Source organism: Drosophila santomea, unplaced genomic scaffold (assembly GCF_016746245.2).
Source record: "Drosophila santomea strain STO CAGO 1482 unplaced genomic scaffold, Prin_Dsan_1.1 Segkk46_quiver_pilon_scaf, whole genome shotgun sequence".
Classification (NCBI taxonomy): domain Eukaryota; kingdom Metazoa; phylum Arthropoda; class Insecta; order Diptera; family Drosophilidae; genus Drosophila; species Drosophila santomea.
In genome coordinates this window covers 12976-40585 of record NW_025318978.1, presented here as the reverse complement: position 1 = coordinate 40585, position 27610 = coordinate 12976, and the positions used below count along the sequence as shown (strand labels likewise).

General features: G+C 34.3%; 7 non-coding genes across 7 annotated transcripts; all 7 read left to right on the top strand.

Annotated features, from left to right (window-relative positions):
* Positions 1–275: 275 nt before the first annotated feature.
* Positions 276–2270, top strand: LOC120457560. The gene has a single exon (XR_005617011.1). It is a non-coding gene; the product is annotated as a small subunit ribosomal RNA (ribosomal RNA).
* An 821-nt stretch (positions 2271–3091) lies between these two features.
* LOC120457575 lies at positions 3092–3270 on the top strand. The gene has a single exon (XR_005617024.1). It is a non-coding gene; the product is annotated as a 5.8S ribosomal RNA (ribosomal RNA).
* Positions 3271–3657: 387 nt separating this feature from the next.
* Positions 3658–7621, top strand: LOC120457568. The gene has a single exon (XR_005617019.1). It is a non-coding gene; the product is annotated as a large subunit ribosomal RNA (ribosomal RNA).
* Positions 7622–12581: 4960 nt separating this feature from the next.
* LOC120457559 lies at positions 12582–14576 on the top strand. Its single transcript, XR_005617010.1, has one exon. It is a non-coding gene; the product is annotated as a small subunit ribosomal RNA (ribosomal RNA).
* Positions 14577–15397: 821 nt separating this feature from the next.
* LOC120457565 lies at positions 15398–15576 on the top strand. The gene has a single exon (XR_005617016.1). It is a non-coding gene; the product is annotated as a 5.8S ribosomal RNA (ribosomal RNA).
* Positions 15577–15963: 387 nt separating this feature from the next.
* On the top strand, positions 15964–19927 carry LOC120457567. The gene has a single exon (XR_005617018.1). It is a non-coding gene; the product is annotated as a large subunit ribosomal RNA (ribosomal RNA).
* Positions 19928–25445: 5518 nt separating this feature from the next.
* On the top strand, positions 25446–27440 carry LOC120457558. Its single transcript, XR_005617009.1, has one exon. It is a non-coding gene; the product is annotated as a small subunit ribosomal RNA (ribosomal RNA).
* Positions 27441–27610: the final 170 nt, after the last annotated feature.

Sequence of the window (27610 nt, the reverse complement as noted above, 5' to 3'; positions counted from 1 at the left end):
ATGTGTGGATACAATAATTATGTATGTTGGAAACAAAATAATATTTTAGAATGAAATATGTATAATATAAATATACAATATTATGGAAATATATATATATAATGGTATAAAACATGAATGGAATTTACGAATACGAATGCTATATAAAAATGGCCGTAATCGATTTAAAATAGATTTAATAAAAAACGGAAATTTATATAAAATGGAAATCTATAATATTTATATTACTTATTTCAATTCAAAAAATATGAATGAAATATGAAGAAAGAAACATTATTCTGGTTGATCCTGCCAGTAGTTATATGCTTGTCTCAAAGATTAAGCCATGCATGTCTAAGTACACACGAATTAAAAGTGAAACCGCAAAAGGCTCATTATATCAGTTATGGTTCCTTAGATCGTTAACAGTTACTTGGATAACTGTGGTAATTCTAGAGCTAATACATGCAATTAAAACATGAACCTTATGGGACATGTGCTTTTATTAGGCTAAAACCAAGCGATCGCAAGATCGTTTTATTGGTTGAACTCTAGATAACATGCAGATCGTATGGTCTTGTACCGACGACAGATCTTTCAAATGTCTGCCCTATCAACTTTTGATGGTAGTATCTAGGACTACCATGGTTGCAACGGGTAACGGGGAATCAGGGTTCGATTCCGGAGAGGGAGCCTGAGAAACGGCTACCACATCTAAGGAAGGCAGCAGGCGCGTAAATTACCCACTCCCAGCTCGGGGAGGTAGTGACGAAAAATAACAATACAGGACTCATATCCGAGGCCCTGTAATTGGAATGAGTACACTTTAAATCCTTTAACAAGGACCAATTGGAGGGCAAGTCTGGTGCCAGCAGCCGCGGTAATTCCAGCTCCAATAGCGTATATTAAAGTTGTTGCGGTTAAAACGTTCGTAGTTGAACTTGTGCTTCATACGGGTAGTACAACTTACAATTGTGGTTAGTACTATACCTTTATGTATGTAAGCGTATTACCGGTGGAGTTCTTATATGTGATTAAATACTTGTATTTTTTCATATGTTCCTCCTATTTAAAAACCTGCATTAGTGCTCTTAAACGAGTGTTATTGTGGGCCGGTACTATTACTTTGAACAAATTAGAGTGCTTAAAGCAGGCTTCAAATGCCTGAATATTCTGTGCATGGGATAATGAAATAAGACCTCTGTTCTGCTTTCATTGGTTTTCAGATCAAGAGGTAATGATTAATAGAAGCAGTTTGGGGGCATTAGTATTACGACGCGAGAGGTGAAATTCTTGGACCGTCGTAAGACTAACTTAAGCGAAAGCATTTGCCAAAGATGTTTTCATTAATCAAGAACGAAAGTTAGAGGTTCGAAGGCGATCAGATACCGCCCTAGTTCTAACCATAAACGATGCCAGCTAGCAATTGGGTGTAGCTACTTTTATGGCTCTCTCAGTCGCTTCCCGGGAAACCAAAGCTTTTGGGCTCCGGGGGAAGTATGGTTGCAAAGCTGAAACTTAAAGGAATTGACGGAAGGGCACCACCAGGAGTGGAGCCTGCGGCTTAATTTGACTCAACACGGGAAAACTTACCAGGTCCGAACATAAGTGTGTAAGACAGATTGATAGCTCTTTCTCGAATCTATGGGTGGTGGTGCATGGCCGTTCTTAGTTCGTGGAGTGATTTGTCTGGTTAATTCCGATAACGAACGAGACTCAAATATATTAAATAGATATCTTCAGGATTATGGTGCTGAAGCTTATATAGCCTTCATTCATGGTGGCAGTAAAATGTTTATTGTGTTTGAATGTGTTTATGTAAGTGGAGCCGTACCTGTTGGTTTGTCCCATTATAAGGACACTAGCTTCTTAAATGGACAAATTGCGTCTAGCAATAATGAGATTGAGCAATAACAGGTCTGTGATGCCCTTAGATGTCCTGGGCTGCACGCGCGCTACAATGAAAGTATCAACGTGTATTTCCTAGACCGAGAGGTCCGGGTAAACCGCTGAACCACTTTCATGCTTGGGATTGTGAACTGAAACTGTTCACATGAACTTGGAATTCCCAGTAAGTGTGAGTCATTAACTCGCATTGATTACGTCCCTGCCCTTTGTACACACCGCCCGTCGCTACTACCGATTGAATTATTTAGTGAGGTCTCCGGACGTGATCACTGTGACGCCTTGCGTGTTACGGTTGTTTCGCAAAAGTTGACCGAACTTGATTATTTAGAGGAAGTAAAAGTCGTAACAAGGTTTCCGTAGGTGAACCTGCGGAAGGATCATTATTGTATAATATCCTTACCGTTAATAAACACATTTGTTATAATACAAATAAATTGAATTTACCAAAATACCAAATTACAAAAGCATATGATATATGAATGATGAGATTACTTTAGAAATGCACATGATTTATGATTATTTGCAAATGCGTTTATATATGAATATTATCTAACACAATAATATTCAATTGATTGATTTCTCAATGGAATCAAACAAAATATTGATATATTTATATAATAAATAAATGTGGCTGGCAACCACAAAGGTAATGTGATTGGGGACCACATTACCACATATGTATGTTAAAAGTGACTGGTGACCACATTTTAACATTTCTATTAAAACTTAATGTTGTGTGATGGGTATCGTTGGCTCACAACATTAAATTAAATAAACGGCATTCAAATAAAAATAAACAATGTATTTCCTAATAATTCGAACATTCGAAATCAAATAAAAATGGTAACAAAAAATTTGTGTGTATATGGACCATAATATACACGCGTTGCGAATATGTATTGTTCATCTAAGTTATGAGCATACGTTGGCTAATGCAACAACCTAAAATATACAATGTTGTACCTGGCATCCATCAGGTTAATGTTTTATATAAATTGCAGTATGTATCGCCCATATTGGTTAAATACAAATAAAATATAATTACATGATACATAATGCTTATATGAAACTAAGACATTTCGCAGCATTTATTTTAGGTATAAAAATACATTTATTGAAGGAATTGATATATGCCAGTAAAATGGTGTATTTTTAATTTCTTTCAATAAAAAAACTATTGACAATATATAGAAATAAATTATAAAACTCTAAGCGGTGGATCACTCGGCTCATGGGTCGATGAAGAACGCAGCAAACTGTGCGTCATCGTGTGAACTGCAGGACACATGAACATCGACATTTTGAACGCATATCGCAGTCCATGCTGTTATGTACTTTAATTAATTTTATAGTGCTGCTTGGACTACATATGGTTGAGGGTTGTAAGACTATGCTAATTAAGTTGTTTATAAATTTTTATAAGCATATGGTATATTATTGGATAAAATAATAATTTTATTCATAATATTAAAAACTATATATGAAAAACATTATCCTCACATTTGGATGTGAAAAACGAAGAGAAATATTTTCTTTTTCAATCAAATAATACTGAGAAATGTCTAGCATAAAAAATTGAATTATTTTTCATCTAGGATTGTCTCTTATTAATGATTCGAAAATAGAAAAAAACTTGGTTATATTATTATTCTTCGTTGGTTCGTTAATGGATAATACTATGCTACAAGAAATAATGGATATATTACAACGAATTTATTAAAATGTTTTATCATTATATATTAAGAATTAATGGCAATAAAAAGTTATATACAACCTCAACTCATATGGGACTACCCCCTGAATTTAAGCATATTAATTAGGGGAGGAAAAGAAACTAACAAGGATTTTCTTAGTAGCGGCGAGCGAAAAGAAAACAGTTCAGCACTAAGTCACTTTGTCTATATGGCAAATGTGAGATGCAGTGTATGGAGCGTCAATATTCTAGTATGAGAAATTAACGATTTAAGTCCTTCTTAAATGAGGCCATTTACCCATAGAGGGTGCCAGGCCCGTATAACGTTAATGATTACTAGATGATGTTTCCAAAGAGTCGTGTTGCTTGATAGTGCAGCACTAAGTGGGTGGTAAACTCCATCTAAAACTAAATATAACCATGAGACCGATAGTAAACAAGTACCGTGAGGGAAAGTTGAAAAGAACTCTGAATAGAGAGTTAAACAGTACGTGAAACTGCTTAGAGGTTAAGCCCGATGAACCTGAATATCCGTTATGGAAAATTCATCATTAAAATTGTAATATTTAAATAATATTATAAGGATAGTGTGCATTTTTTCCATATAAGGACATTGTAATCTATTAGCATATCCCAAATTTATCATAAAATATAACTTATAGTTTATTCAAATTAAAGTGCTTGCATTTTAAAACAGAATAAATGTTATTAATTTGATAAAGTGCTGATAGATTTATATGATTACAGTGCGTTAATTTTTCGGAATTATATAATGGCATAATTATCATTGATTTTTATGTTTATTATATGCACTTGTATGATTAACAATGCGAAAGATTCAGGATACCTTCGGGACCCGTCTTGAAACACGGACCAAGGAGTCTAACATATGTGCAAGTTATTGGGATATAAACCTAATAGCGTAATTAACTTGACCACTAATGGGATTAGTTTTTTAACTATTTATAGCTAATTAACACAATCCCGGGGCGTTCTATATAGTTATGTATAATGTATATTTATATTATTTATGCCTCTAACTGGAACGTACCTTGAGCATATATGCTGTGACCCGAAAGATGGTGAACTATACTTGATCAGGTTGAAGTCAGGGGAAACCCTGATGGAAGACCGAAACAGTTCTGACGTGCAAATCGATTGTCAGAATTGAGTATAGGGGCGAAAGACCAATCGAACCATCTAGTAGCTGGTTCCTTCCGAAGTTTCCCTCAGGATAGCTGGTGCATTTTAATATTATATAAAATAATCTTATCTGGTAAAGCGAATGATTAGAGGCCTTAGGGTCGAAACGATCTTAACCTATTCTCAAACTTTAAATGGGTAAGAACCTTAACTTTCTTGATATGAAGTTCAAGGTTATGATATAATGTGCCCAGTGGGCCACTTTTGGTAAGCAGAACTGGCGCTGTGGGATGAACCAAACGTAATGTTACGGTGCCCAAATTAACAACTCATGCAGATACCATGAAAGGCGTTGGTTGCTTAAAACAGCAGGACGGTGATCATGGAAGTCGAAATCCGCTAAGGAGTGTGTAACAACTCACCTGCCGAAGCAACTAGCCCTTAAAATGGATGGCGCTTAAGTTGTATACCTATACATTACCGCTAAAGTAGATGATTTATATTACTTGTGATATAAATTTTGAAACTTTAGTGAGTAGGAAGGTACAATGGTATGCGTAGAAGTGTTTGGCGTAAGCCTGCATGGAGCTGCCATTGGTACAGATCTTGGTGGTAGTAGCAAATAATCGAATGAGACCTTGGAGGACTGAAGTGGAGAAGGGTTTCGTGTGAACAGTGGTTGATCACGAGTTAGTCGGTCCTAAGTTCAAGGCGAAAGCCGAAAATTTTCAAGTAAAACAAAAATGCCAAACTACATAAAAAAGCGAATAATTATAATACACTTGAATAATTTTGAACGAAAGGGAATACGGTTCCAATTCCGTAACCTGTTGAGTATCCGTTTGTTATTAAATATGGGCCTCGTGCTCATCCTGGCAACAGGAACGACCATAAAGAAGCCGTCGAGAGATATCGGAAGAGTTTTCTTTTCTGTTTTATAGCCGTACTACCATGGAAGTCTTTCGCAGAGAGATATGGTAGATGGGCTAGAAGAGCATGACATATACTGTTGTGTCGATATTTTCTCCTCGGACCTTGAAAATTTATGGTGGGGACACGCAAACTTCTCAACAGGCCGTACCAATATCCGCAGCTGGTCTCCAAGGTGAAGAGTCTCTAGTCGATAGAATAATGTAGGTAAGGGAAGTCGGCAAATTAGATCCGTAACTTCGGGATAAGGATTGGCTCTGAAGATTGAGATAGTCGGGCTTGATTGGGAAACAATAACATGGTTTATGTGCTCGTTCTGGGTAAATAGAGTTTCTAGCATTTATGTTAGTTTCTTGTTCCCCGGATAGTTTAGTTACGTAGCCAATTGTGGAACTTTCTTGCTAAAATTTTTAAGAATACTATTTGGGTTAAACCAATTAGTTCTTATTAATTATAACGATTATCAATTAACAATCAATTCAGAACTGGCACGGACTTGGGGAATCCGACTGTCTAATTAAAACAAAGCATTGTGATGGCCCTAGCGGGTGTTGACACAATGTGATTTCTGCCCAGTGCTCTGAATGTCAAAGTGAAGAAATTCAAGTAAGCGCGGGTCAACGGCGGGAGTAACTATGACTCTCTTAAGGTAGCCAAATGCCTCGTCATCTAATTAGTGACGCGCATGAATGGATTAACGAGATTCCTACTGTCCCTATCTACTATCTAGCGAAACCACAGCCAAGGGAACGGGCTTGGAATAATTAGCGGGGAAAGAAGACCCTTTTGAGCTTGACTCTAATCTGGCAGTGTAAGGAGACATAAGAGGTGTAGAATAAGTGGGAGATATTAGACCTCGGTTTGGTATCGTCAATGAAATACCACTACTCTTATTGTTTCCTTACTTACTTGATTAAATGGAACGTGTATCATTTCCTAGCCATTATACGGATATATTTATTATATCTTATGGTATTGGGTTTTGATGCAAGCTTCTTGATCAAAGTATCACGAGTTTGTTATATAATCGCAAACAAATTCTTTAATAAAACGATGCATTTATGTATTTTTGATTTGAAAATTTGGTATAACTCCAATTACTCAGGTATGATCCAATTCAAGGACATTGCCAGGTAGGGAGTTTGACTGGGGCGGTACATCTCTCAAATAATAACGGAGGTGTCCCAAGGCCAGCTCAGTGCGGACAGAAACCACACATAGAGCAAAAGGGCAAATGCTGACTTGATCTCGGTGTTCAGTACACACAGGGACAGCAAAAGCTCGGCCTATCGATCCTTTTGGTTTAAAGAGTTTTTAACAAGAGGTGTCAGAAAAGTTACCATAGGGATAACTGGCTTGTGGCGGCCAAGCGTTCATAGCGACGTCGCTTTTTGATCCTTCGATGTCGGCTCTTCCTATCATTGTGAAGCAAAATTCACCAAGCGTTGGATTGTTCACCCATGCAAGGGAACGTGAGCTGGGTTTAGACCGTCGTGAGACAGGTTAGTTTTACCCTACTAATGACAAAACGTTGTTGCGACAGCATTCCTGCGTAGTACGAGAGGAACCGCAGGTACGGACCAATGGCACAATACTTGTTCGAGCGAACAGTGGTATGACGCTACGTCCGTTGGATTATGCCTGAACGCCTCTAAGGTCGTATCCGTGCTGGACTGCAATGATAAATAAGGGGCAATTTGCATTGTATGGCTTCTAAACCATTTAAAGTTTATAATTTACTTTATAAACGACAATGGATGTGATGCCAATGTAATTTGTAACATAGTAAATTGGGAGGATCTTCGATCACCTGATGCCGCGCTAGTTACATATAAAAGCATTATTTAATACAATGACAAAGCCTAGAATCAATTGTAAACGACTTTTGTAACAGGCAAGGTGTTGTAAGTGGTTGAGCAGCTGCCATACTGCGATCCACTGAAGCTTATCCTTTGCTTGATGATTCGAAATAAATAAGACCATTGAGTACTCGTGTGTACTTGTTGTGGGTTTTTCAAGGGTTAGCGCGCAAGCGCAGTGCCCTCGAGAGCCGGCCACCCCGACTGGACGCGACTGACCGACCGACTGGACGCGATATATGATATTATATATCATATGATAGAAATAAAGACTACAAAATTCTATCTGGTTGCCAAATAGCTTGTCATCGATTTAGTGACGCTAATGAAATTGTCCCCATCTATCTACTATCTACTAATGATAGAAATAAAGACTTTACAAAACTCTATCAGGTTGCCAAATGGCTCGTCATCAATTTAGTGACGCATATGAAATTTTCCCCATCTACAAATGATAGAAATAAAGACTTTACAAAATTCTATCAGGTTGCCAAATGGCTCGTCATCGATTTAGTGACGCATATGAAATTGTCCCCATCTACTAATGATAGAAATAAAGACTACAAAATTCTATCAGGTTGCCAAATGGCTCGTCATCGATTTAGTGACGCATATGAAATTGTCCCCATCTACTAATGATAGAAATAAAGACTACGAAATTCTATCAGGTTGCCAAATAGCTTGTCATCAATTTAGTGACGCTAATGAAAGTGGTGTCCTTCTCTTATAATAGAAATTATAACTTTATTATGACTAAAGAAAAAATATATGAAATATTCGTATATTCTTATAGTATTTGAAAGAAACCCCAATACTATAGGTATATTAAATATAAAACATTCATATGAAAATAAAAAATATTTATCATATGAATACAGACAATATATAAGTATATTAAATTAAATAATATACATATTAAAAAAATATATATATTATATGAATACAGGAAAAAATATATAAGTATATTAATTTAAATAATATACATATTAAAAAAAATATATATATTATATGAATACAGGAAAAAATATATAAGTATATATAAATATTTATCATATTATAATAAAGGAAAAATTAATAAAATAAATATAATTTTATATATATAAAGGAAAAAATGATGGAATATTTCTATTTTCTATTAGTATGATATAAAAAAAACCCATACATATGAAAGGTTATAGTACTACTATACTATACTATACTACTATAGGTAGGCAGTGGTTGCCGACCATAGGGTAGGCAGTGGTTGCCTCTCGTATTGTTCGAAACTTATGTATTTATATGATTTCGACAATAATATAAGGAAATTAAATATTAATCATATGGAAATGAATATTTATCGTATGTATACATGATAAAATGATAAAATATTCCTATATTCTCTTAGAATTATACGAATAGCCAATATACGTGAAAGGTTATAGTAGTGTAAGCAAGCTGGTACGACAGAGGTTCAAAAACTATATAATTTATTCGTATTGTTATTATTATATATTTCGACAATATATAAAAAAAATATAAAATAATATTATGTATTATAATGAAAATGATAAATATTCTATATTCTTAGAATTATAGGAATAGCCATATACGTGAAAGGTTATAGTAGTGTAAGCAAGGCTGGTACCGACAGAGGGTTCAAAAACTACTATAGGTAGGCAGTGGTTGCCGACCTCTCGTATTGTTCGAAACTTATGTATTTATATGATTTCGACAATATTATATGGAAATTAAATATTAATCATATGGAAATGAATATTTATCGTATGTATAAATGAAAAAATGATAAAATATTCCTATATTCTTAGAATTATAGAATAGCCATATACGTGAAAGTTATAGTAGTGTAAGCAAGCTGTACGACAGAGGTTCAAAAACTATAGGTAGCAGTGGTGCGACTCTGTATGTTCGAAACTTATATTTATATGATTTCGACAATATATGGAAATTAAATAATATATGAAATGAATATTATGTATAAATGAAAAAATGATAAAATATTCCTATATTCTCTTAGAATTATAGGAATAGCCCATATACGTGAAAGGTTATAGTAGTGTAAGCAAGGCTGGTACCGACAGAGGGTTCAAAAACTACTATAGGTAGGCAGTGGTTGCCGACCTCTCGTATTGTTCGAAACTTATGTATTTATATGATTTCGACAATATTATATGGAAATTAAATATTAATCATATGGAAATGAATATTTATCGTATGTATAAATGAAAAAATGATAAAATATTCCTATATTCTCTTAGAATTATAGGAATAGCCCATATACGTGAAAGGTTATAGTAGTGTAAGCAAGGCTGGTACCGACAGAGGGTTCAAAAACTACTATAGGTAGGCAGTGGTTGCCGACCTCTCGTATTGTTCGAAACTTATGTATTTATATGATTTCGACAATATTATATGGAAATTAAATATTAATCATATGGAAATGAATATTTATCGTATGTATAAATGAAAAAATGATAAAATATTCCTATATTCTCTTAGAATTATAGGAATAGCCCATATACGTGAAAGGTTATAGTAGTGTAAGCAAGGCTGTACGACAGAGGTTCAAAACTACTATAGTAGCAGTGGTTGCCGACTCTCGTATTGTTCGAACTTATGTATTTATATGATTTCGACAATATTATATGAAATTAAATAAATAATGAAATGAATATTATCGTATGTATAAATGAAAAATGATAAAATATCTATATTCTTAGAATTATAGAATAGCCATATACGTGAAAGTTATAGTAGTGTAAGCAAGGCTGGTACCGACAGAGGGTTCAAAAACTACTATAGGTAGGCAGTGGTTGCCGACCTCTCGTATTGTTCGAAACTTATGTATTTATATGATTTCGACAATATTATATGGAAATTAAATATTAATCATATGGAAATGAATATTTATCGTATGTATAAATGAAAAAATGATAAAATATTCCTATATTCTCTTAGAATTATAGGAATAGCCCATATACGTGAAAGGTTATAGTAGTGTAAGCAAGGCTGGTACCGACAGAGGGTTCAAAAACTACTATAGGTAGGCAGTGGTTGCCGACCTCTCGTATTGTTCGAAACTTATGTATTTATATGATTTCGACAATATTATATGGAAATTAAATATTAATCATATGGAAATGAATATTTATCGTATGTATAAATGAAAAAATGATAAAATATTCCTATATTCTCTTAGAATTATAGGAATAGCCCATATACGTGAAAGGTTATAGTAGTGTAAGCAAGGCTGGTACCGACAGAGGGTTCAAAAACTACTATAGGTAGGCAGTGGTTGCCGACCTCTCGTATTGTTCGAAACTTATGTATTTATATGATTTCGACAATATTATATGGAAATTAAATATTAATCATATGGAAATGAATATTTATCGTATGTATAAATGAAAAAATGATAAAATATTCCTATATTCTCTTAGAATTATAGGAATAGCCCATATACGTGAAAGGTTATAGTAGTGTAAGCAAGGCTGGTACCGACAGAGGGTTCAAAAACTACTATAGGTAGGCAGTGGTTGCCGACCTCTCGTATTGTTCGAAACTTATGTATTTATATGATTTCGACAATATTATATGGAAATTAAATATTAATCATATGGAAATGAATATTTATCGTATGTATAAATGAAAAAATGATAAAATATTCTATATTCTCTTAGAATTATAGAATAGCCATATACGTGAAAGTTATAGTAGTGTAAGCAAGGCTGTACCGACAGAGGTTCAAAAACTACTATAGGTAGGCAGTGGTTGCCGACCTCTCGTATTGTTCGAACTTATGTATTTATATGATTTCGACAATATTATATGGAAATTAAATATTAATCATATGGAAATGAATATTTATCGTATGAATAATGGAAAAATATATTTAATTATATATGAATAAAGGAAATATTAATATAATATTACTGTATTCTCTTGATATATAAGAGAATATCCTATATGTTGGATGCCAAACAGAATTGAAAATACCCGTTTTGAGGACAGCGGGTTCAAAAACTACTATAGGTAGGCAGTGGTTGCTGACCTCCCGCTTTATATATTATATTGGTTACTTACAAATAAAGTATATTATTTTCCGTAAAAATTTGTTTCTCAGGTTCTTATGAACATTTGGGAACTTGGCTACGCGGTTAATAAAAATATACGCCCTTAGATGATATCGTTGAAACAACAGTCAAGTATTCTATTATAAATAGAATAACAAATCGTTTCCATATAACATCGTTAATTTTTAATGACAGCGGGTTTCAAAACTACTATTTAGGTAGGAAGGCACTGGTTGCCGACCTATCTCATTATATTGGTTACTTACAAATATAGTATATTATTTTCCGTACAAATTTGTTTCTCAGGTTCTTATGAACATTTGGGACTTGGCTCCGCGGTTAATAAGAATATACGCCCTTAGATAATATCGTTGAAACAAAAGTCAAGTTTCTATTATACATAGAATAACAAATCGTTTCCATATATTATCGTTAATTTTTTGACGGCAGGCATTATTATTTATTAATAATAATGAAGATAATAAACTAATAATTTATTACCACGCCATAAAAGGAAATATTATATCGTTACCCCGGTATAATAAATATATTGATATTATTACATTATGGAAAAATTACCAAATTTTATATATGAATATCATATGCGCTCGGTTTTATGTTATATATTACCAGAGAGTTATATGGAAAAAGATAAATTTTAAATTTATCATCAAAATGCAAATGATTTAACTCAATATTTATATTGGTTAAACAAAAATTATACATGTGTGGATACAATAATTATGTATGTTGGAAACAAAATAATATTTTAGAATGAAATATGTATAATATAAATATACAATATTATGGAAATATATATATATAATGGTATAAAACATGAATGGAATTTACGAATACGAATGCTATATAAAAATGGCCGTAATCGATTTAAAATAGATTTAATAAAAAACGGAAATTTATATAAAATGGAAATCTATAATATTTATATTACTTATTTCAATTCAAAAAATATGAATGAAATATGAAGAAAGAAACATTATTCTGGTTGATCCTGCCAGTAGTTATATGCTTGTCTCAAAGATTAAGCCATGCATGTCTAAGTACACACGAATTAAAAGTGAAACCGCAAAAGGCTCATTATATCAGTTATGGTTCCTTAGATCGTTAACAGTTACTTGGATAACTGTGGTAATTCTAGAGCTAATACATGCAATTAAAACATGAACCTTATGGGACATGTGCTTTTATTAGGCTAAAACCAAGCGATCGCAAGATCGTTTTATTGGTTGAACTCTAGATAACATGCAGATCGTATGGTCTTGTACCGACGACAGATCTTTCAAATGTCTGCCCTATCAACTTTTGATGGTAGTATCTAGGACTACCATGGTTGCAACGGGTAACGGGGAATCAGGGTTCGATTCCGGAGAGGGAGCCTGAGAAACGGCTACCACATCTAAGGAAGGCAGCAGGCGCGTAAATTACCCACTCCCAGCTCGGGGAGGTAGTGACGAAAAATAACAATACAGGACTCATATCCGAGGCCCTGTAATTGGAATGAGTACACTTTAAATCCTTTAACAAGGACCAATTGGAGGGCAAGTCTGGTGCCAGCAGCCGCGGTAATTCCAGCTCCAATAGCGTATATTAAAGTTGTTGCGGTTAAAACGTTCGTAGTTGAACTTGTGCTTCATACGGGTAGTACAACTTACAATTGTGGTTAGTACTATACCTTTATGTATGTAAGCGTATTACCGGTGGAGTTCTTATATGTGATTAAATACTTGTATTTTTTCATATGTTCCTCCTATTTAAAAACCTGCATTAGTGCTCTTAAACGAGTGTTATTGTGGGCCGGTACTATTACTTTGAACAAATTAGAGTGCTTAAAGCAGGCTTCAAATGCCTGAATATTCTGTGCATGGGATAATGAAATAAGACCTCTGTTCTGCTTTCATTGGTTTTCAGATCAAGAGGTAATGATTAATAGAAGCAGTTTGGGGGCATTAGTATTACGACGCGAGAGGTGAAATTCTTGGACCGTCGTAAGACTAACTTAAGCGAAAGCATTTGCCAAAGATGTTTTCATTAATCAAGAACGAAAGTTAGAGGTTCGAAGGCGATCAGATACCGCCCTAGTTCTAACCATAAACGATGCCAGCTAGCAATTGGGTGTAGCTACTTTTATGGCTCTCTCAGTCGCTTCCCGGGAAACCAAAGCTTTTGGGCTCCGGGGGAAGTATGGTTGCAAAGCTGAAACTTAAAGGAATTGACGGAAGGGCACCACCAGGAGTGGAGCCTGCGGCTTAATTTGACTCAACACGGGAAAACTTACCAGGTCCGAACATAAGTGTGTAAGACAGATTGATAGCTCTTTCTCGAATCTATGGGTGGTGGTGCATGGCCGTTCTTAGTTCGTGGAGTGATTTGTCTGGTTAATTCCGATAACGAACGAGACTCAAATATATTAAATAGATATCTTCAGGATTATGGTGCTGAAGCTTATATAGCCTTCATTCATGGTGGCAGTAAAATGTTTATTGTGTTTGAATGTGTTTATGTAAGTGGAGCCGTACCTGTTGGTTTGTCCCATTATAAGGACACTAGCTTCTTAAATGGACAAATTGCGTCTAGCAATAATGAGATTGAGCAATAACAGGTCTGTGATGCCCTTAGATGTCCTGGGCTGCACGCGCGCTACAATGAAAGTATCAACGTGTATTTCCTAGACCGAGAGGTCCGGGTAAACCGCTGAACCACTTTCATGCTTGGGATTGTGAACTGAAACTGTTCACATGAACTTGGAATTCCCAGTAAGTGTGAGTCATTAACTCGCATTGATTACGTCCCTGCCCTTTGTACACACCGCCCGTCGCTACTACCGATTGAATTATTTAGTGAGGTCTCCGGACGTGATCACTGTGACGCCTTGCGTGTTACGGTTGTTTCGCAAAAGTTGACCGAACTTGATTATTTAGAGGAAGTAAAAGTCGTAACAAGGTTTCCGTAGGTGAACCTGCGGAAGGATCATTATTGTATAATATCCTTACCGTTAATAAACACATTTGTTATAATACAAATAAATTGAATTTACCAAAATACCAAATTACAAAAGCATATGATATATGAATGATGAGATTACTTTAGAAATGCACATGATTTATGATTATTTGCAAATGCGTTTATATATGAATATTATCTAACACAATAATATTCAATTGATTGATTTCTCAATGGAATCAAACAAAATATTGATATATTTATATAATAAATAAATGTGGCTGGCAACCACAAAGGTAATGTGATTGGGGACCACATTACCACATATGTATGTTAAAAGTGACTGGTGACCACATTTTAACATTTCTATTAAAACTTAATGTTGTGTGATGGGTATCGTTGGCTCACAACATTAAATTAAATAAACGGCATTCAAATAAAAATAAACAATGTATTTCCTAATAATTCGAACATTCGAAATCAAATAAAAATGGTAACAAAAAATTTGTGTGTATATGGACCATAATATACACGCGTTGCGAATATGTATTGTTCATCTAAGTTATGAGCATACGTTGGCTAATGCAACAACCTAAAATATACAATGTTGTACCTGGCATCCATCAGGTTAATGTTTTATATAAATTGCAGTATGTATCGCCCATATTGGTTAAATACAAATAAAATATAATTACATGATACATAATGCTTATATGAAACTAAGACATTTCGCAGCATTTATTTTAGGTATAAAAATACATTTATTGAAGGAATTGATATATGCCAGTAAAATGGTGTATTTTTAATTTCTTTCAATAAAAAAACTATTGACAATATATAGAAATAAATTATAAAACTCTAAGCGGTGGATCACTCGGCTCATGGGTCGATGAAGAACGCAGCAAACTGTGCGTCATCGTGTGAACTGCAGGACACATGAACATCGACATTTTGAACGCATATCGCAGTCCATGCTGTTATGTACTTTAATTAATTTTATAGTGCTGCTTGGACTACATATGGTTGAGGGTTGTAAGACTATGCTAATTAAGTTGTTTATAAATTTTTATAAGCATATGGTATATTATTGGATAAAATAATAATTTTATTCATAATATTAAAAACTATATATGAAAAACATTATCCTCACATTTGGATGTGAAAAACGAAGAGAAATATTTTCTTTTTCAATCAAATAATACTGAGAAATGTCTAGCATAAAAAATTGAATTATTTTTCATCTAGGATTGTCTCTTATTAATGATTCGAAAATAGAAAAAAACTTGGTTATATTATTATTCTTCGTTGGTTCGTTAATGGATAATACTATGCTACAAGAAATAATGGATATATTACAACGAATTTATTAAAATGTTTTATCATTATATATTAAGAATTAATGGCAATAAAAAGTTATATACAACCTCAACTCATATGGGACTACCCCCTGAATTTAAGCATATTAATTAGGGGAGGAAAAGAAACTAACAAGGATTTTCTTAGTAGCGGCGAGCGAAAAGAAAACAGTTCAGCACTAAGTCACTTTGTCTATATGGCAAATGTGAGATGCAGTGTATGGAGCGTCAATATTCTAGTATGAGAAATTAACGATTTAAGTCCTTCTTAAATGAGGCCATTTACCCATAGAGGGTGCCAGGCCCGTATAACGTTAATGATTACTAGATGATGTTTCCAAAGAGTCGTGTTGCTTGATAGTGCAGCACTAAGTGGGTGGTAAACTCCATCTAAAACTAAATATAACCATGAGACCGATAGTAAACAAGTACCGTGAGGGAAAGTTGAAAAGAACTCTGAATAGAGAGTTAAACAGTACGTGAAACTGCTTAGAGGTTAAGCCCGATGAACCTGAATATCCGTTATGGAAAATTCATCATTAAAATTGTAATATTTAAATAATATTATAAGGATAGTGTGCATTTTTTCCATATAAGGACATTGTAATCTATTAGCATATCCCAAATTTATCATAAAATATAACTTATAGTTTATTCAAATTAAAGTGCTTGCATTTTAAAACAGAATAAATGTTATTAATTTGATAAAGTGCTGATAGATTTATATGATTACAGTGCGTTAATTTTTCGGAATTATATAATGGCATAATTATCATTGATTTTTATGTTTATTATATGCACTTGTATGATTAACAATGCGAAAGATTCAGGATACCTTCGGGACCCGTCTTGAAACACGGACCAAGGAGTCTAACATATGTGCAAGTTATTGGGATATAAACCTAATAGCGTAATTAACTTGACCACTAATGGGATTAGTTTTTTAACTATTTATAGCTAATTAACACAATCCCGGGGCGTTCTATATAGTTATGTATAATGTATATTTATATTATTTATGCCTCTAACTGGAACGTACCTTGAGCATATATGCTGTGACCCGAAAGATGGTGAACTATACTTGATCAGGTTGAAGTCAGGGGAAACCCTGATGGAAGACCGAAACAGTTCTGACGTGCAAATCGATTGTCAGAATTGAGTATAGGGGCGAAAGACCAATCGAACCATCTAGTAGCTGGTTCCTTCCGAAGTTTCCCTCAGGATAGCTGGTGCATTTTAATATTATATAAAATAATCTTATCTGGTAAAGCGAATGATTAGAGGCCTTAGGGTCGAAACGATCTTAACCTATTCTCAAACTTTAAATGGGTAAGAACCTTAACTTTCTTGATATGAAGTTCAAGGTTATGATATAATGTGCCCAGTGGGCCACTTTTGGTAAGCAGAACTGGCGCTGTGGGATGAACCAAACGTAATGTTACGGTGCCCAAATTAACAACTCATGCAGATACCATGAAAGGCGTTGGTTGCTTAAAACAGCAGGACGGTGATCATGGAAGTCGAAATCCGCTAAGGAGTGTGTAACAACTCACCTGCCGAAGCAACTAGCCCTTAAAATGGATGGCGCTTAAGTTGTATACCTATACATTACCGCTAAAGTAGATGATTTATATTACTTGTGATATAAATTTTGAAACTTTAGTGAGTAGGAAGGTACAATGGTATGCGTAGAAGTGTTTGGCGTAAGCCTGCATGGAGCTGCCATTGGTACAGATCTTGGTGGTAGTAGCAAATAATCGAATGAGACCTTGGAGGACTGAAGTGGAGAAGGGTTTCGTGTGAACAGTGGTTGATCACGAGTTAGTCGGTCCTAAGTTCAAGGCGAAAGCCGAAAATTTTCAAGTAAAACAAAAATGCCAAACTACATAAAAAAGCGAATAATTATAATACACTTGAATAATTTTGAACGAAAGGGAATACGGTTCCAATTCCGTAACCTGTTGAGTATCCGTTTGTTATTAAATATGGGCCTCGTGCTCATCCTGGCAACAGGAACGACCATAAAGAAGCCGTCGAGAGATATCGGAAGAGTTTTCTTTTCTGTTTTATAGCCGTACTACCATGGAAGTCTTTCGCAGAGAGATATGGTAGATGGGCTAGAAGAGCATGACATATACTGTTGTGTCGATATTTTCTCCTCGGACCTTGAAAATTTATGGTGGGGACACGCAAACTTCTCAACAGGCCGTACCAATATCCGCAGCTGGTCTCCAAGGTGAAGAGTCTCTAGTCGATAGAATAATGTAGGTAAGGGAAGTCGGCAAATTAGATCCGTAACTTCGGGATAAGGATTGGCTCTGAAGATTGAGATAGTCGGGCTTGATTGGGAAACAATAACATGGTTTATGTGCTCGTTCTGGGTAAATAGAGTTTCTAGCATTTATGTTAGTTTCTTGTTCCCCGGATAGTTTAGTTACGTAGCCAATTGTGGAACTTTCTTGCTAAAATTTTTAAGAATACTATTTGGGTTAAACCAATTAGTTCTTATTAATTATAACGATTATCAATTAACAATCAATTCAGAACTGGCACGGACTTGGGGAATCCGACTGTCTAATTAAAACAAAGCATTGTGATGGCCCTAGCGGGTGTTGACACAATGTGATTTCTGCCCAGTGCTCTGAATGTCAAAGTGAAGAAATTCAAGTAAGCGCGGGTCAACGGCGGGAGTAACTATGACTCTCTTAAGGTAGCCAAATGCCTCGTCATCTAATTAGTGACGCGCATGAATGGATTAACGAGATTCCTACTGTCCCTATCTACTATCTAGCGAAACCACAGCCAAGGGAACGGGCTTGGAATAATTAGCGGGGAAAGAAGACCCTTTTGAGCTTGACTCTAATCTGGCAGTGTAAGGAGACATAAGAGGTGTAGAATAAGTGGGAGATATTAGACCTCGGTTTGGTATCGTCAATGAAATACCACTACTCTTATTGTTTCCTTACTTACTTGATTAAATGGAACGTGTATCATTTCCTAGCCATTATACGGATATATTTATTATATCTTATGGTATTGGGTTTTGATGCAAGCTTCTTGATCAAAGTATCACGAGTTTGTTATATAATCGCAAACAAATTCTTTAATAAAACGATGCATTTATGTATTTTTGATTTGAAAATTTGGTATAACTCCAATTACTCAGGTATGATCCAATTCAAGGACATTGCCAGGTAGGGAGTTTGACTGGGGCGGTACATCTCTCAAATAATAACGGAGGTGTCCCAAGGCCAGCTCAGTGCGGACAGAAACCACACATAGAGCAAAAGGGCAAATGCTGACTTGATCTCGGTGTTCAGTACACACAGGGACAGCAAAAGCTCGGCCTATCGATCCTTTTGGTTTAAAGAGTTTTTAACAAGAGGTGTCAGAAAAGTTACCATAGGGATAACTGGCTTGTGGCGGCCAAGCGTTCATAGCGACGTCGCTTTTTGATCCTTCGATGTCGGCTCTTCCTATCATTGTGAAGCAAAATTCACCAAGCGTTGGATTGTTCACCCATGCAAGGGAACGTGAGCTGGGTTTAGACCGTCGTGAGACAGGTTAGTTTTACCCTACTAATGACAAAACGTTGTTGCGACAGCATTCCTGCGTAGTACGAGAGGAACCGCAGGTACGGACCAATGGCACAATACTTGTTCGAGCGAACAGTGGTATGACGCTACGTCCGTTGGATTATGCCTGAACGCCTCTAAGGTCGTATCCGTGCTGGACTGCAATGATAAATAAGGGGCAATTTGCATTGTATGGCTTCTAAACCATTTAAAGTTTATAATTTACTTTATAAACGACAATGGATGTGATGCCAATGTAATTTGTAACATAGTAAATTGGGAGGATCTTCGATCACCTGATGCCGCGCTAGTTACATATAAAAGCATTATTTAATACAATGACAAAGCCTAGAATCAATTGTAAACGACTTTTGTAACAGGCAAGGTGTTGTAAGTGGTTGAGCAGCTGCCATACTGCGATCCACTGAAGCTTATCCTTTGCTTGATGATTCGAAATAAATAAGACCATTGAGTACTCGTGTGTACTTGTTGTGGGTTTTTCAAGGGTTAGCGCGCAAGCGCAGTGCCCTCGAGAGCCGGCCACCCCGACTGGACGCGACTGACCGACCGACTGGACGCGATATATGATATTATATATCATATGATAGAAATAAAGACTACAAAATTCTATCTGGTTGCCAAATAGCTTGTCATCGATTTAGTGACGCTAATGAAATTGTCCCCATCTATCTACTATCTACTAATGATAGAAATAAAGACTTTACAAAACTCTATCAGGTTGCCAAATGGCTCGTCATCAATTTAGTGACGCATATGAAATTTTCCCCATCTACAAATGATAGAAATAAAGACTTTACAAAATTCTATCAGGTTGCCAAATGGCTCGTCATCGATTTAGTGACGCATATGAAATTGTCCCCATCTACTAATGATAGAAATAAAGACTACAAAATTCTATCAGGTTGCCAAATGGCTCGTCATCGATTTAGTGACGCATATGAAATTGTCCCCATCTACTAATGATAGAAATAAAGACTACGAAATTCTATCAGGTTGCCAAATAGCTTGTCATCAATTTAGTGACGCTAATGAAAGTGGTGTCCTTCTCTTATAATAGAAATTATAACTTTATTATGACTAAAGAAAAAATATATGAAATATTCGTATATTCTTATAGTATTTGAAAGAAACCCCAATACTATAGGTATATTAAATATAAAACATTCATATGAAAATAAAAAATATTTATCATATGAATACAGACAATATATAAGTATATTAAATTAAATAATATACATATTAAAAAAAATATATATATTATATGAATACAGGAAAAAATATATAAGTATATTAATTTAAATAATATACATATTAAAAAAAATATATATATTATATGAATACAGGAAAAAATATATAAGTATATATAAATATTTATCATATTATAATAAAGGAAAAATTAATAAAATAAATATAATTTTATATATATAAAGGAAAAAATGATGGAATATTTCTATTTTCTATTAGTATGATATAAAAAAAACCCATACATATGAAAGGTTATAGTACTACTATACTATACTATACTACTATAGGTAGGCAGTGGTTGCCGACCATAGGGTAGGCAGTGGTTGCCTCTCGTATTGTTCGAAACTTATGTATTTATATGATTTCGACAATAATATAAGGAAATTAAATATTAATCATATGGAAATGAATATTTATCGTATGTATACATGATAAAATGATAAAATATTCCTATATTCTCTTAGAATTATACGAATAGCCAATATACGTGAAAGGTTATAGTGTAAGCAAGGCTGGTACCGACAGAGGGTTCAAAACTACTATAGGTAGGCAGTGGTTGCCGACCTCTCGTATTGTTCGAAACTTATGTATTTATATGATTTCGACAATATTATATGGAAATTAAATATTAATCATATGGAAATGAATATTTATCGTATGTATAAATGAAAAAATGATAAAATATTCCTATATTCTCTTAGAATTATAGGAATAGCCCATATACGTGAAAGGTTATAGTAGTGTAAGCAAGGCTGGTACCGACAGAGGGTTCAAAAACTACTATAGGTAGGCAGTGGTTGCCGACCTCTCGTATTGTTCGAAACTTATGTATTTATATGATTTCGACAATATTATATGGAAATTAAATATTAATCATATGGAAATGAATATTTATCGTATGTATAAATGAAAAAATGATAAAATATTCCTATATTCTCTTAGAATTATAGGAATAGCCCATATACGTGAAAGGTTATAGTAGTGTAAGCAAGGCTGGTACCGACAGAGGGTTCAAAAACTACTATAGGTAGGCAGTGGTTGCCGACCTCTCGTATTGTTCGAAACTTATGTATTTATATGATTTCGACAATATTATATGGAAATTAAATATTAATCATATGGAAATGAATATTTATCGTATGTATAAATGAAAAAATGATAAAATATTCCTATATTCTCTTAGAATTATAGAATAGCCCATATACGTGAAAGGTTATAGTAGTGTAAGCAAGGCTGGTACCGACAGAGGGTTCAAAAACTACTATAGGTAGGCAGTGGTTGCCGACCTCGTATTGTTCGAAACTTATGTATTTATATGATTTCGACAATATTATATGGAAATAAATATTATCATATGGAAATGAATATTTATGTATGTAAATGAATGATAAATTCTATATTCTTAGATTATAGGAATAGCCATATACTGAAAGGTTATAGTGTAGCAAGCTGTACGACAGAGGTTCAAAATACTATAGGTAGCATGTTGCGACTTGTATTGTTCGAACTTATGTATTTATATTTCGACAATATTATATGGAAATTAAATATTAATCATATGGAAATGAATATTTATCGTATGTATAAATGAAAAATGATAAAATATTCCTATATTCTCTTAGAATTATAGGAATAGCCCATATACGTGAAAGGTTATAGTAGTGTAAGCAAGGCTGGTACCGACAGAGGGTTCAAAAACTACTATAGGTAGGCAGTGGTTGCCGACCTCTCGTATTGTTCGAAACTTATGTATTTATATGATTTCGACAATATTATATGGAAATTAAATATTAATCATATGGAAATGAATATTTATCGTATGTATAAATGAAAAAATGATAAAATATTCCTATATTCTCTTAGAATTATAGGAATAGCCCATATACGTGAAAGGTTATAGTAGTGTAAGCAAGGCTGGTACCGACAGAGGGTTCAAAAACTATTATAGGTAGGCCGTAGTTGCCGACCTTTCATATTGTTCGAAACTTATGTATTTATATGATTTCGACAATATTATATGGAAATTAAATATTAATCATATGGAAATGAATATTTATCGTATGTATAAATGAAAAAATGATAAAATATTCCTATATTCTCTTAGAATTATAGGAATAGCCCATATACGTGAAAGGTTATAGTAGTGTAAGCAAGGCTGGTACCGACAGAGGGTTCAAAAACTACTATAGGTAGGCAGTGGTTGCCGACCTCTCGTATTGTTCGAAACTTATGTATTTATATGATTTCGACAATATTATATGGAAATTAAATATTAATCATATGGAAATGAATATTTATCGTATGTATAAATGAAAAATGATAAAATATTCCTATATTCTCTTAGAATTATAGGAATAGCCCATATACGTGAAAGGTTATAGTAGTGTAAGCAAGGCTGGTACCGACAGAGGGTTCAAAAACTACTATAGGTAGGCAGTGGTTGCCGACCTCTCGTATTGTTCGAAACTTATGTATTTATATGATTTCGACAATATTATATGGAAATTAAATATTAATCATATGGAAATGAATATTTATCGTATGTATAAATGAAAAAATGATAAAATATTCCTATATTCTCTTAGAATTATAGGAATAGCCCATATACGTGAAAGGTTATAGTAGTGTAAGCAAGGCTGGTACCGACAGAGGGTTCAAAAACTACTATAGGTAGGCAGTGGTTGCCGACCTCTCGTATTGTTCGAAACTTATGTATTTATATGATTTCGACAATATTATATGGAAATTAAATATTAATCATATGGAAATGAATATTTATCGTATGTATAAATGAAAAAATGATAAAATATTCCTATATTCTCTTAGAATTATAGGAATAGCCCATATACGTGAAAGGTTATAGTAGTGTAAGCAAGGCTGGTACCGACAGAGGGTTCAAAAACTACTATAGGTAGGCAGTGGTTGCCGACCTCTCGTATTGTTCGAAACTTATGTATTTATATGATTTCGACAATATTATATGGAAATTAAATATTAATCATATGGAAATGAATATTTATCGTATGTATAAATGAAAAAATGATAAAATATTCCTATATTCTCTTAGAATTATAGGAATAGCCCATATACGTGAAAGGTTATAGTAGTGTAAGCAAGGCTGGTACCGACAGAGGGTTCAAAAACTACTATAGGTAGGCAGTGGTTGCCGACCTCTCGTATTGTTCGAAACTTATGTATTTATATGATTTCGACAATATTATATGGAAATTAAATATTAATCATATGGAAATGAATATTTATCGTATGTATAAATGAAAAAATGATAAAATATTCCTATATTCTCTTAGAATTATAGGAATAGCCCATATACGTGAAAGGTTATAGTAGTGTAAGCAAGGCTGGTACCGACAGAGGGTTCAAAAACTACTATAGGTAGGCAGTGGTTGCCGACCTCTCGTATTGTTCGAAACTTATGTATTTATATGATTTCGACAATATTATATGGAAATTAAATATTAATCATATGGAAATGAATATTTATCGTATGAATAATGGAAAAATATATTTAATTATATATGAATAAAGGAAATATTAATATAATATTACTGTATTCTCTTGATATATAAGAGAATATCCTATATGTTGGATGCCAAACAGAATTGAAAATACCCGTTTTGAGGACAGCGGGTTCAAAAACTACTATAGGTAGGCAGTGGTTGCTGACCTCCCGCTTTATATATTATATTGGTTACTTACAAATAAAGTATATTATTTTCCGTAAAAATTTGTTTCTCAGGTTCTTATGAACATTTGGGAACTTGGCTACGCGGTTAATAAAAATATACGCCCTTAGATGATATCGTTGAAACAACAGTCAAGTATTCTATTATAAATAGAATAACAAATCGTTTCCATATAACATCGTTAATTTTTAATGACAGCGGGTTTCAAAACTACTATTTAGGTAGGAAGGCACTGGTTGCCGACCTATCTCATTATATTGGTTACTTACAAATATAGTATATTATTTTCCGTACAAATTTGTTTCTCAGGTTCTTATGAACATTTGGGACTTGGCTCCGCGGTTAATAAGAATATACGCCCTTAGATAATATCGTTGAAACAAAAGTCAAGTTTCTATTATACATAGAATAACAAATCGTTTCCATATATTATCGTTAATTTTTTGACGGCAGGCATTATTATTTATTAATAATAATGAAGATAATAAACTAATAATTTATTACCACGCCATAAAAGGAAATATTATATCGTTACCCCGGTATAATAAATATATTGATATTATTACATTATGGAAAAATTACCAAATTTTATATATGAATATCATATGCGCTCGGTTTTATGTTATATATTACCAGAGAGTTATATGGAAAAAGATAAATTTTAAATTTATCATCAAAATGCAAATGATTTAACTCAATATTTATATTGGTTAAACAAAAATTATACATGTGTGGATACAATAATTATGTATGTTGGAAACAAAATAATATTTTAGAATGAAATATGTATAATATAAATATACAATATTATGGAAATATATATATATAATGGTATAAAACATGAATGGAATTTACGAATACGAATGCTATATAAAAATGGCCGTAATCGATTTAAAATAGATTTAATAAAAAACGGAAATTTATATAAAATGGAAATCTATAATATTTATATTACTTATTTCAATTCAAAAAATATGAATGAAATATGAAGAAAGAAACATTATTCTGGTTGATCCTGCCAGTAGTTATATGCTTGTCTCAAAGATTAAGCCATGCATGTCTAAGTACACACGAATTAAAAGTGAAACCGCAAAAGGCTCATTATATCAGTTATGGTTCCTTAGATCGTTAACAGTTACTTGGATAACTGTGGTAATTCTAGAGCTAATACATGCAATTAAAACATGAACCTTATGGGACATGTGCTTTTATTAGGCTAAAACCAAGCGATCGCAAGATCGTTTTATTGGTTGAACTCTAGATAACATGCAGATCGTATGGTCTTGTACCGACGACAGATCTTTCAAATGTCTGCCCTATCAACTTTTGATGGTAGTATCTAGGACTACCATGGTTGCAACGGGTAACGGGGAATCAGGGTTCGATTCCGGAGAGGGAGCCTGAGAAACGGCTACCACATCTAAGGAAGGCAGCAGGCGCGTAAATTACCCACTCCCAGCTCGGGGAGGTAGTGACGAAAAATAACAATACAGGACTCATATCCGAGGCCCTGTAATTGGAATGAGTACACTTTAAATCCTTTAACAAGGACCAATTGGAGGGCAAGTCTGGTGCCAGCAGCCGCGGTAATTCCAGCTCCAATAGCGTATATTAAAGTTGTTGCGGTTAAAACGTTCGTAGTTGAACTTGTGCTTCATACGGGTAGTACAACTTACAATTGTGGTTAGTACTATACCTTTATGTATGTAAGCGTATTACCGGTGGAGTTCTTATATGTGATTAAATACTTGTATTTTTTCATATGTTCCTCCTATTTAAAAACCTGCATTAGTGCTCTTAAACGAGTGTTATTGTGGGCCGGTACTATTACTTTGAACAAATTAGAGTGCTTAAAGCAGGCTTCAAATGCCTGAATATTCTGTGCATGGGATAATGAAATAAGACCTCTGTTCTGCTTTCATTGGTTTTCAGATCAAGAGGTAATGATTAATAGAAGCAGTTTGGGGGCATTAGTATTACGACGCGAGAGGTGAAATTCTTGGACCGTCGTAAGACTAACTTAAGCGAAAGCATTTGCCAAAGATGTTTTCATTAATCAAGAACGAAAGTTAGAGGTTCGAAGGCGATCAGATACCGCCCTAGTTCTAACCATAAACGATGCCAGCTAGCAATTGGGTGTAGCTACTTTTATGGCTCTCTCAGTCGCTTCCCGGGAAACCAAAGCTTTTGGGCTCCGGGGGAAGTATGGTTGCAAAGCTGAAACTTAAAGGAATTGACGGAAGGGCACCACCAGGAGTGGAGCCTGCGGCTTAATTTGACTCAACACGGGAAAACTTACCAGGTCCGAACATAAGTGTGTAAGACAGATTGATAGCTCTTTCTCGAATCTATGGGTGGTGGTGCATGGCCGTTCTTAGTTCGTGGAGTGATTTGTCTGGTTAATTCCGATAACGAACGAGACTCAAATATATTAAATAGATATCTTCAGGATTATGGTGCTGAAGCTTATATAGCCTTCATTCATGGTGGCAGTAAAATGTTTATTGTGTTTGAATGTGTTTATGTAAGTGGAGCCGTACCTGTTGGTTTGTCCCATTATAAGGACACTAGCTTCTTAAATGGACAAATTGCGTCTAGCAATAATGAGATTGAGCAATAACAGGTCTGTGATGCCCTTAGATGTCCTGGGCTGCACGCGCGCTACAATGAAAGTATCAACGTGTATTTCCTAGACCGAGAGGTCCGGGTAAACCGCTGAACCACTTTCATGCTTGGGATTGTGAACTGAAACTGTTCACATGAACTTGGAATTCCCAGTAAGTGTGAGTCATTAACTCGCATTGATTACGTCCCTGCCCTTTGTACACACCGCCCGTCGCTACTACCGATTGAATTATTTAGTGAGGTCTCCGGACGTGATCACTGTGACGCCTTGCGTGTTACGGTTGTTTCGCAAAAGTTGACCGAACTTGATTATTTAGAGGAAGTAAAAGTCGTAACAAGGTTTCCGTAGGTGAACCTGCGGAAGGATCATTATTGTATAATATCCTTACCGTTAATAAACACATTTGTTATAATACAAATAAATTGAATTTACCAAAATACCAAATTACAAAAGCATATGATATATGAATGATGAGATTACTTTAGAAATGCACATGATTTATGATTATTTGCAAATGCGTTTATATATGAATATTATCTAA